Raw genomic sequence first — 12,392 nt, 5'->3', positions numbered from 1 at the left:
ACAAAATCAATATCATATACGAAATTCAACGAAATATATAATCATAGAGTTTTCATGAGAAAGGATCGGGTAAAAGTGATAAAGCGCAATGAAAACATGACAATATAGATTTCTTGTCCTAATGGACCGACCCTACATAATATTTGTTTAGCAAAATTTTGTAGAATATTCTCAAGCACGAAATCTCATCGTCTGCTAATTTTTCAGTTCCTGAAAACATCTATCTGCCTACGTGCTGGGTAGTATACACAATATATCTCAAATATTTCAATAAAATTATCCACTCCACACTAAAGTCCAAATTTTGAGCTCTGGATTGTAGTTTAAGGGGTGATCCCTACTTATAAATTTCAGAAAAAAGTAGAAAGTATAAATATCGTGCAAAAAAGGAAAATCGACAAAAACTTGTTAACTTTGCTGTTTTTCAATGTAAGATTCGGCAGAAACAATATTGGTATGCTCAAATGTATTCGAACGAATGTCCTTTCTAATGAATATGTAAGGAAAAACTAACACATTAGCCTATATATTCCAAAATATACGAAAAACTTAAAATTTTGTGCATATTTTATTCATGTTTAGTGGTATAGGAATTCACTCTCGGAGTCGACCCGGAGTCGGAGCCGGAGTCGTAAAAAAAACTCGCCTGGAGTCGGAGTCGGAGTCGAGCCAAAAATACCTCGACTCCGAAACCCTGGTCCAAACTAAGTCGCAAATGACTTCCTCATGGTGCAATGGTATGTACACCAACCTTGCACACTGAAGATCGTGGGTTCGATTCCCCGACAAGGCAACATCAAACATTTCAACAACGGCAAAATACCCCTCAGTAATGTTGTCGACATTTCCTGAGTATTTCAGTCATGTACAACTTCTATACAAATGGTGTCTTAATACACGCCGTTGGGTCTCGGCAATAAACAGTAGGTCCCCTATCATTTAGCTAATATGAATCGGGGTGCACTCATTGATATGAGAGAAATCTCCCTTGTCCCATATGGGATGTTTGTGGAACAATTAATGACTTCTTCGTGCTGTCACCTGGGCAACTGTATTCCACACCGGTACTTATAACGAGCTTACATATTTAGCGAAAAACAATCACCATAAAAACTGCTCAAGAGTGTTGCGGAGGTGGTACCTGAAAGAATGGACTGCATTATCTATATTGGAAGTGGGTCTTATTTAGGAGAGCTAATCCATTCGATAGATATTGCCGACACCAGTCATTTCAGTTGGTCGCTGTATAATTTAGTGCTTTTGGACCATTATATCAGGAAACACGGACTTTCCCAGGAAAAACATAATATCGCTGTAAACAGGACCACAAGATGTAGGTTCGGTAAAAAAACTGCACCTAAACAAGATTGTTGAACTTTTTTGAGGGAGGTACCCTAAGAACTGGACCGATATGTCCCATCTTCGACCTTAAACTTAATTTAGTCAAAATATTTCGATATCCAAAGTTTGGACCAAATTGGTTGATCCGTTTAAGAAATATCGTGCTTACCATTTTGGCGAATATTTTCCAACATTTGTAGGGGAGGTTGTACCGGAATGCACAAAACGACCACGAAAACGCGACAAAATCGATTAGCCATACCTAGAATTGAGCTGAGCGACATTTTTGCAGAAAATTTGGAAGCTGAAAAACGTCATCTTGTGGTATTTTAATAACGGCTCTTAAAATAACGGAAGAAGGACATTGAAGGAAGCGAAGTTAGAAAGTCGAAGAGCTCTACGTAAATAATCCTCACTTGATTTGACAACAGTGAACAAAGATAAAACGCTAATTCCTGATGGCATACAGGGTCTCTAGCAAAAACTTCATCACGCCATAACGCGGAAATTCGACTCACGGCGGACCAAGGCCTTTCTTCCCCAAGAGGAATTTTCCGTGCCCCAGACTTTCACCTCCATTTTGCTGCAAAGTATATTTGAAGAAATATTTCGAAATGCTAAGTTTGGACCAAAGCTGTATCCGATTACAGATCTGTCGTGCTACACATGGTGGCCGTAAGGGTTTCTGCAACGTGCAGGTAATTTCCTCCAGAAATATGGACTTGCTCCTAAAAAACATGTATCATCATAATATGGGCTGCAAGAACAATCAAAACGTTTCGAGATTAGATTTTAACAACTAAACTGAGAAGTACGTATGATAACCCTCGATGGGAGATACCGATTTATCCAAACATTTACATCGTATTATTTCATATAGACTCGGATAATGTCCGAATGTTGACTACGTCGAAGCAATCTTTCAGGTACCTCCAACATAAAGTTTGGAAAGAGTGCAGTTAAAGGACTTGTCGGGGACTGTTTTTTAATTGTTGGCCTCAGTTACGACGGTACAATTTTTTTCGGGAGCTAGTCCGTACTTCCTGAGAATTGGTCCAAAAACTCAAAACAAAAAACCCTATTGACGTCAGAGGTATTGTGATTACCTTTTTTCATAAGGTCCGAGGCTGAGGGTACATCTCTGTCGGCCCAGCTGATTGATACGTTTTTCCTTGTTCCTTCACAAAACATCAATATTTTCGCTTAAGATCAGGATCCTCGAACTTACCTTAAATGTGAAATTTTTACCAAAGATAGTGTATGTGGTCCTATTTAGTGTTTGAGGACATCAAGTACACTCCCTCCAGTCAAATTTAAGGCATTGGATAACTAATTAAGTGTGTGAACGCCAGACATACGTGGAATTCAGGAGCAGCGAATTCTCCCAGGTGAGACCACATCTTCGTAACTAATAGTTATGTAAACCAATGGTCAACACAATAATTAGGTCATACCAATGGCAAATCTAATCTAAAATTAAAAAAAAATGCACCAAAAGTTTTCTTTTAAGCTAGACGGGTTAAAACTTCCCACAAAATTGTTCCTCAGAGAATTTTCGTTAATACACCTAAAACGCGAGAATTACAAGGAATCTCACTCTTAAGGGGGAATATTGACCCACTTTTTTGGCTACCACCAATGTATGTGTATTTTTATAACCACAGCACTTATGCTAACTTTCGATGAGGCACATCATCGAAAAAATGGTTGTAGACCCCAAGTATGTTTGGACGAAGTCCATTTCAGACAATTTGGATTTGATTTAGCCACTTCCGTCGGTGAGTCTGGCTGGCTGGAACGCACGATAACTCTCGAACCGATCAACCGATTCGTTTAGAAATTGGGCCTTCGTAGTATTGTGTCCAAATTTAGTTTAAGTTCGAAGATAAGCCACATCGATCCACTCCTTCAGGTACCTCCACCACAAAAGTTCGAAATGTTCGGAAAAATTGTGTGCACGATAACTCCTGAAGGGAGTGGCCGATTTGTTCCATACTTTACACATCCTAATATATCTATCACATATAGATCAGGTTCGAATGTGGACTATATTTGTCGACTCCTTCGGGTACCTCCCAAATTTCGAATAAGTTCACTTTAAGACCTGCTCTCGAATCACTTTGATTTTTGTTGGGGCAAGCCTATACTTCTTGAGAAAACAGTACGAAAGGTTTAAAAACCCCCTATCAAATCAACCGAATTGGTTCAAAATTTAACGTTTGTCATATTTTGTCTAGACATAGTTTCAGTTCGAAGATGGGCGATACCAGTCCACAACTTCCGGCATTCCCCCCCCCCAATATTTAAAAAATGTCACTAAAATGGTATGCACGATATCTCATGAGCGGGGCGACCAATTTGGTGCAAACTTTGGATCTCCTAATATTTTGTCCAAATTTAGTTAAACTTCTAAAATTGTCCGTCCTCTCCTTCAGGTACCTTCCCCACAAAAGTTCAAAAATGTCCGGAAAAATTGTGCGCACGATAACTCTTGATGAGAGTGACCGATTTGGTCCATACTTTACACATCGTAATATATCTACCAGATATGGATCAGGATCGAATATCGACTATATTTGTCTACTCCTTCGGGTACCTCCCACACAAAATTTCGAATAAGTTCAATTTAAGACCTGCTTTCGAATCACTTTGATTTTCGTTGAAGCCACTTGCATTCGCTGCCTCAATTACGACGGTAAAAGTTTTTTCAGGGGGCAAGTCCATACTTCTTGAGAAAGGTGTAAAAACTCCCCAATATTTAAAAAATTCACCAAAAAAGTGGTGTGCACGATATCCCTTGAACGGGGCGGCCAATTTGGTCCAAACTTTGGATCTCCTAATATTTTGTCCAAATTAAGTTTAGCTTCTAAAATGGCACATATCGCTACTTTCCTTAGGGTCCCTTCACTATAAAAGTTAAAAATTTGTGTCTTAGTGCAGTTTAGGGTCTGTTCAAAGATCCTTTGGGAATGGGAATGTATATACCGATGCTGTTAGTTATGGTTTTGTTAAAAGCGATATTATGTTTTCGGTGGACAAGTCCATGCTTCCTGTCATACTGGCCCGATATCTCTCGAAAAGATATGACTCCCAAAATAAGACCCTCTTCCATAATGGACCAAGTCGGTCCATTGCTTTAAGTAACTCCTCCGTATAACACTTTTAAACTTTAATTCTAATCCACATTTTTGGCGACAAGCTCAAATGTCCAAAAAGAGAAACAAAATTCTGTAAAGATCCTGATCTATAGATCGGGTTCGAATATGGTACCTCCCACATAAAATTCGGATAAAGTGGAGTTTAAAAGCTCCTAACGGATCGTTTTGAAATTTTCATCAGTATGTTGTCCTTGCGGCTCCCTTTACGACGGTACAATTTTTTCATGCGCAAGCCCATACTTCCTGAGCTATTGGCCTAAAAGTTCCAAGAAACCCTGACGGCACCAACCAAAATAGCAAATCCGCAAGATAATTCAGGATGGGAATTTCTGATTGGTGCAGACTTTTATCCAGGCATGTACCAGGTTGGAATATGGACTTAATCGGTCACGCCGTCGGCTACCTACCACACAAAATTCGGAAAAAGTGAAGTTTAAGAACTCCTCTCGCATCGTTTTGATTCTTTTTTCAGAAGGTTGTTCTAGCGGCCTCATTTACAACAGTACAATTTTTTCCGGAGTAAGTCAATACTTCCTGAGATAATGGCCCAAAAGCTCCAAAACCCTGCCGGCACATACTAATATGGCTATTGTGCAAAGATAACTCTAAAACTTTTTCTAAAATTTCTCTCAAACTTAGTTTAACGTAATTTATTATTTCGAGTCCTTTATGAAGAAGTTTGGTTACTAAAAATTGTTGGTATATGTCAATGATTTCGTATAGACACATATTACGGTAGGTACAGATTTTAAATCAAACTAGTGATACAAAATCAATATATTTTATATACAGCATAATTATGGTTTTTGGTTTGGTTTGGTTTGGTTTGGTTTGTTTTATTTTTTTTTTTTTTTTTTTTTTTTTTTTTTTTGGTCAGTGGCTGAGGGCATATCTCCGTCCGCACAGCTATTGCTCAATTTAATAAATTGATTGGTTGACTTTCTCGCCACTATATAAATTATTTGGACCAATGTGCAACAGATTAATAAATTCAATAAATTCACCTCTATAGGCCCACAACCTATGTCAAAAATAACGTAAGTGTATATCACAATATTTTATCCTTAAATTACGGACATACTGCACCAATGCCGATTGCTCCATAAATTAATATCCATAAAAAACCATATGTATAGTTGTTTGTTTATTTGTGTTTACATTCTTACATTTTGAGTGTGAGGTGTTTGTAAGAAAAATGTTCGTTCTTGTTTCTCTCAAACATTTCCTTCCAAAATGTCCTCTGACGTGGCATAACAACATTGATGCGGGTATAAAGACATGATACAACAACTACAACAGTAAATCAGATATTTTCAACTGTCACTTATCTTGTTAAGCTTGAATAAAAGAAACAAAAAGAAAACATTTACATTTTACATGTCTACACACATATGTATGTTTTTATGTATATATGTATGTAAGTACAGGTGAATGGTGACAGACATAGGCACTGAAATGCATACACATCATCTAAGGAAGAACATAAAGATGGTATGAGGGACACATTTATGTGTTATAACAAAGTTAAAAGGCTTATCTGAATTGTATGATATGCCAGCTTAAGGTAGAGACACCCCAAAGACTTCGACATCTATGTCAGAGACATTCAACGAGAGACAGTTTAGATAGAAAAAAAAAAAAAAAACAAAACAACACTGCAAACGAAAGGGTGACAATTTGTTTCCTGACAAAGTCAAAAAAGGTAATGGATAAATGTAGAGATAAAAATGTACCCAGTGTGTGCTTAATTGACATGTTAAGCATCCGCATAAAGATGTCAATTTTTATAAGGCAAATATACAAAAGAATAAACAAGGATATTGTATAATATTTGTGACATTGTAAATATCTTAATTAACCTTATACTGTTTACACTAAAATTCTAATTTTTGTTGTTTTTTTTCTTCCATTTCTTTTCAGAAAATTAAAGCCTTTTGTTTTGGAGCTACATTACACCACTTCGCCAATGGAAAGCTTTTTCTTCTACGGGACATTTCCCTTCACTCCCTGCCGTCTAAAGGTGTATCATAGGCGTTTACTATTGTTTCCTTGTTTATACCCATATAAAATATGTAATAAAAAGCAGGGTTTCGGAGTCGAGCCATTTTTCCTTCGACTCCGACTCCGACTCCAGGCCAGTTTTTTGTCACGACTCCGACTCCGGAGTCGACTCCGAGGGTAATTTCCTATACCACTAAAAATTAATAAAATTTGCTAAATTTTTCAACTTTTCCTATACTAGGACCCTATATGCTTATCTGTTCTTTTCTCTAAGACAATTTGTAATGCAATGCGATGTAAAATTGATGTTCCGTATTGAATCTGCTGTATCTTATATCAAAAAGAACAACAACAGAAAGAATTTAGAAAGTTTCAGTAGATTTTGCCGAAATATATGTACGAGTATACCCTCAGATTATCAATTTAAAACAAAAACAAGTAGAACTGACGAGTTTGATTAAATTTTTTTTTTGTACGGACGCACAGAGGGGAAACTTAGGCATAAAGTTGCTCAAAACTCAAAATATGAAAATCGTTTTTTATGAAAAAATGTTGATAAACGGCAACCAGACTCTTTTCTACATTTGCTATAACCATCCTTGACTTTGTAAGATTAACCAATCCAATGCAGCAGTCGATTGAACTCAGCCTTACGAAAACTAAGAAATTAGGTGAACATTAAAATGATATTATTTTCGCGAAAACTTATATTTTTCAAGATTTATTGTTTTTGTATAGTCTCCGAACAAGATTAGCATTTAAAATTTTCAGATTGATTTTAAATCTTTGCTCTTTAATAATGGTAATACATATCCTCTTTATGAAAATTGTTTATGATCATTTTTAGGATTACTACAATTTCAATAGTGAAAAAGTCTATTTCCCCGTCGTTTCCCGACCATAGTTTCTTCTAATGTTTTATGCGATTGAGCCTCAAATATCAGATTCAATCATAAAAAATTGCGCATATTTGCGCCATTCCGAAAAAATCTAATTTTTCTCAACTAAAATATGAAATATTTTTATATGGAATTGAAAGGTTTACTCACACTAAATTTTGCTCCGCGTTATAACCGGGGCTCTAATTTATTAGACTAAACCAACACCTATCAAATATGTTTGCATTATTCAGAAACATTCACGGCTTTTCTCATGTGAATTGAGAAAAATTTAATTTAAGAAAATTTCAAAAAATAAAATTTGGAATGAAATATATGTATATGGGACTATATATACATCTGTACTGATTTGTTTGAAAATTGGCTCAAAGTTTTTTAAGGCTAGTTCAGGTTGCATGTGTCAAATTTCAGTGATTTTGGTGCATTTTTATCTCATATCAGATGCGAATATATATGGAAGCTGCATCCAAATCTGGACCGATTTTCATTAATTTCTATAGGATTAATCCTTGTGCAGAAGATATGCTTTGTGCAAAATATTATATCAAACGAAGTATAAATGAGCTTTCTAGGACTTTTGATCAACTTTTAACACAAATTTCCCCTCTGTGGGACGGGTCACATTTCTTTTTCGTTTTATTGTGTCGAAATATGAATATAGGTATGCCAACAGTAATTTGTTACTTACAGATTTTACGAAAGCGAAATTTTGACTTCTACAGTTCCCTTTTTTTAAATGCATATTTTTTAATTCGTTTCGCTTAAATACACGATTATTATGTTCTTAATGATCCCACAAAAACATGTGCTGATCGTTTTATTCGTTTTCGAGCTTCAGTGGTCACCGCAAACTGCTTTAGTAAAAACAGTGTTTCGTAGGTGGCCATTTGTCAGAAAACTGTGCAATATTTTTCAAAAAAAAAAATCTGAAAATAGCTCAAGGTATTATAAATCAGATGAAAACAATATCTTTTGGAAAAAATTGGTAGATTACTTGTAAAAATTCATGAAAAATTTCATTTTTCGTGCACAATAAGTGACCATAACCCCTTAATTGTGGACAAAATAAACTTATAATACTTTTTCCACATTATATTGTGAAGTATAAATATGTGAGATCTAAAACTAGTATTCCAGAGTGTATATAAGTTTTATCATAAATGTGATGGTATATTAAGAAATCGATTCATATTGAAAGATGCAATTATAATTCTATTGTCATGCAACATTACTAAATATAATAAATCCTTTGCTTACAAGTTTACTCATAGATTTCCTATAAAATGAATAAACGATTTATCAAAATGTTAATAAAGTTAATCTCTCTATCATAAAAAAATAACAACTCTTTTGATAAATGTAGAAAAAAACATTTTGCCGGAGTCGGAGTCGAGCTTTTTTTCACGACTCCAGACTCCGACTCCGACTCCGACTCCAGCAAAATTTGCTAGACTCCGACTCCAGACTCCGACTCCGAAGCCCTGATAAAAAGAACAAAAATTATTAGCTTGCTAGTTATAATAAAATACACAGCATTTGTAAGAAGCTTTTTATAATCTTTCGATATAGAACAGAGGAATTTTATTAGAACTTAGACTAGCAACTAAGACAAATACGAGTATCTAAATGTAAGATGATTAAAATAAATAGCAAATCAAATTTTTGAAAATAAACTTTTGTTTCATTTCAATGGTTGAATAAAATTGGTAATGGTTGATTCTAACAGAAGAAGAACATTCAGAATAAGTAAAAGAATGGGAGAAACAAGGAAGAAAGTATTAGTCAGATGTGCTGGCGGTCGTGGTGATATACCCTCAGCCTCTGACAAAAAAAGAAGCAAGCATACAAATTATGCCGCTTATAAAATATATTGCTTTTGTATCACGAGTTTGCTTCCAAATACGTGGAACCGTAATGGGTGGCGGGAGCATGCCAAATCATTGACATATACCAACAATTAAGAAAGCGATAAGTTCGATCGGACCGAACTTTTTATACCCTCCACCATGAAATACATTTTCCAAAATGATGTTTAGTCAGTCGGAAGCATTCGTTCATGTAATTCGGATTTTTTATCAAATAAATAAAATGCATTTTGTTAGAAAATATTAAACCCTCGTTTTCTACAGGGTCTATACCAAAACGTGGACCAATATTGGAAATTTTAGTGGAGAAGTCTTTTGGTCAATGTCAAATTTCAGCTTATTTGGGTGTACCCTTATATGGGGGCTATACCAAAACGTGGATCTAACATGACCTGCCTACGAAAAATGGAAAAAGGCACTCGGGTTCAAAATTTTAGCGTTCTATCTCAATTAATGCGGACGCTAGAGTGATTACAACAGACGGACGGACATACGGACATAGCTAGATCGTCTTATAATTTGATCATGACCAAGAATATATATATTTTATAGGGTCGCAAATGATTAGTTCGATGTCTTACAAAGAGAAAAACAAACTTAATATACCCTCCATACTATGGTGGAGGGTACAAGAACGGTTCCATTTTCAGCAAGGAAAGAATTTTAAAAAAGTTTGAGAGCTTGAGGAAGGCAAATTATCTCAGGAAGTATGGACTTACTCTGGAAAATTGTGTACAGTTGTAATAGTGACAGTGAAAACAAACAACAACAATTTTTAAATACATATGTATATCCGAGACGAGTCCTCAAACTGCACTTTACCCAAATTTTGTATGGCAGGTACCAGGAGTACGGGACCGATAAAGTCTATATTCCGACCTGATACATGGCTGGATGAAATAATACGATGTACAAAGTGTGGACCAATCAGAAACTCCCTGCGACAGTTATTTGGTGGATTTACAATTTTAGTTGATGCCACCATGGTTTCTTGGATTTATTTGCCATTATTTCAGGAAGTATGGACTTGCCCCCGAAAAAGTGCGCCCCAAGAACAAGCTGCTGAAAAAAAATCAAAACGATCCGAGAGGAGGTCTTAAACTGCACTTTTCCCAAATTTTGTGTGGGAGGTACCCGATGGAGTGGGCCGATATTGTCCATATTCGAACCCAATCTATATATGGCAAGAATAATACGATGTGCAATGTTTGGACAAAATCGTTTATACCATTCAAGAGTTATCGTTCACAACATTTTACAGAAGAAGATTTGTGCGGGAGGTACCGCAAGGAGTGGGCGAGCCGTATTTTTTAACTTAAACGGAGTTTGCCCAAAATATTACGAAAGGCATATTTCATCGAAATCAAACATGTAATGCGGGTTTGGTGCAGGAAATAAGCGCAATCGGGTGAAAATATATATGGGAGCTATATCCAAATAGGAACCAATTTCGATAAAATTTAGCACATTTATTTCTAGACCGAATTCAGTCACACATTCCAAATTTCATCAAAATGGGACATATGTATATGCGTGTTTGGTGCAGTAAATACGTGCAATCGGCCGAAAATATGTATATATGGGAGCTATATCCAAATCTGAACCGAGTTACACCGAAATCAATAGCGTTCCTTCTATGGCTAAAAAATGATATTCCTCAATTTTCAGCTGAATCGCACAATAAATGCGACCGATACGTTGCGAACGGACGGACGGCCATGCAAAAATCGACTCAGAAAGTGATTCGTGTGATCTCTTCAACCTCCTGCTGGATAAAGTTATATGAGACGCAAACGTCAAAAGAAATTTTACAAATACACCAATAGCCACATATTACCTGCTTATGCTGATGATATTGACATCATGGGTCGATCAGTAAAAAATTTTACTGATACATTTAAGAAAGTCGAAGGAGAATCCGCGAACGTAGGTCTGCCTATAAAGGGCTACAATATCATCTTGATATCGACGGACAAAACGTCTAAAGAGCTTAGGCCAACTTGGGAAGTTGGCACCTATAATTTTGAGGTAGTTAAAGACTCCATCTACTTCGGCACCACCATAAACCCAACAAACAACATCAGTTGTGAAATAAGAAGAAGTATATTATTGGGTGGCACCGTGGTGCAATGGTATGCACACCCGCCCTGCACGCTGAAGGTCGTGGGTTCGATTCCCCGACCAGGCATCATCAAACATTTTTCAACGGTGGCAAAATACCCATTAGGAATGTTGGCGACATTTCCTGAGTATTTCAGCCTTGTAAAACTTCTCTACAAGTGGTGTCTTAGACACGCCGTTCGGATTCGGCTATAAACAGTAGGTCCCATATCATTGAGCTAATATGAATCGGAGTGCACTCATTGATATGAGAGAAGTCTCCCTTGTCCCTTCTGTGATGTGTGTGGAACAATTATTATATATATTATTGGCCAAAAGATAAACATCTGATCGAAACAGCCCGGTATACAAATATACACATCGAAGCAAAGATACTTATTTGGTTTAAGGGGTCATGGCCACATATTGACCATGAAAAATGTAATTTTTCATGATTTTTTTACAAGAAATCTACCAAACATTTTTAGAAGATTTTGTATTCATCTGATAGATCGCGCCTTGAGCTACCTTCGGTTTTTTTTGAAATATATTGCACAGTGTTCTGACAAATGGCCGCCTACGGAACACTGTTTTTACTAAAGCAGTTTGCGGTGCCCACTGTAGCTCGAATACGAATAAACCGATCAGCATATGCTTTTGTGGGAACGTTAAGAACCTAATAATCTTGTACTTAAGCGAAACGGAATAAAAAATATCCATTTTTAAAAAAATTGTGAACTGTCAAAGTCAAAATTTCGATTTATCTAAACAAATTGATTATTTTTTTGCTATCTGTCAAAAATAGTTTTTTTGTAAGTCTCTCGCTTAAGTACAAGCCTATTATGTGTATAATAATCCCACAAAAACATATGAAGATCGCATCATCCGTTTTCGAGCTACAGTGGGCACCGCATTCCAAAATGCCATTTTGAGAAATCCGTGTTTCAAACTTCTATGTTACATACAAATCACAATGAATTTTGTTCCACAAACATCCCAGAAGGGACGAAGGGATTTCTTTAATATAA

The 12,392-nt window shown here is 36.2% G+C and overlaps 1 protein-coding gene across 1 annotated transcript in view; it reads left to right on the top strand.

The window, feature by feature from the left end:
• LOC141387100 (uncharacterized) overlaps positions 1-9,072 on the top strand; it is an 87,381-nt gene extending 78,309 nt beyond the window's left edge. Inside the window, exon 2 of the mRNA XM_073956237.1 lies at positions 6,420-9,072. The gene's annotated coding sequence lies outside the window, so the exon portion shown is untranslated. The remainder of the gene's footprint in view (positions 1-6,419) is intronic.
• Positions 9,073-12,392: the final 3,320 nt, after the last annotated feature.

Source organism: Musca autumnalis, unplaced genomic scaffold (assembly GCF_047663935.1).
Source record: "Musca autumnalis isolate F117 unplaced genomic scaffold, ASM4766393v1 scaffold_5, whole genome shotgun sequence".
Classification (NCBI taxonomy): Eukaryota; Metazoa; Arthropoda; class Insecta; order Diptera; family Muscidae; genus Musca; species Musca autumnalis.
The sequence above is the reverse complement of the archived record's forward strand: the minus strand, read 5'-3'. Positions and strand labels throughout refer to the sequence as shown.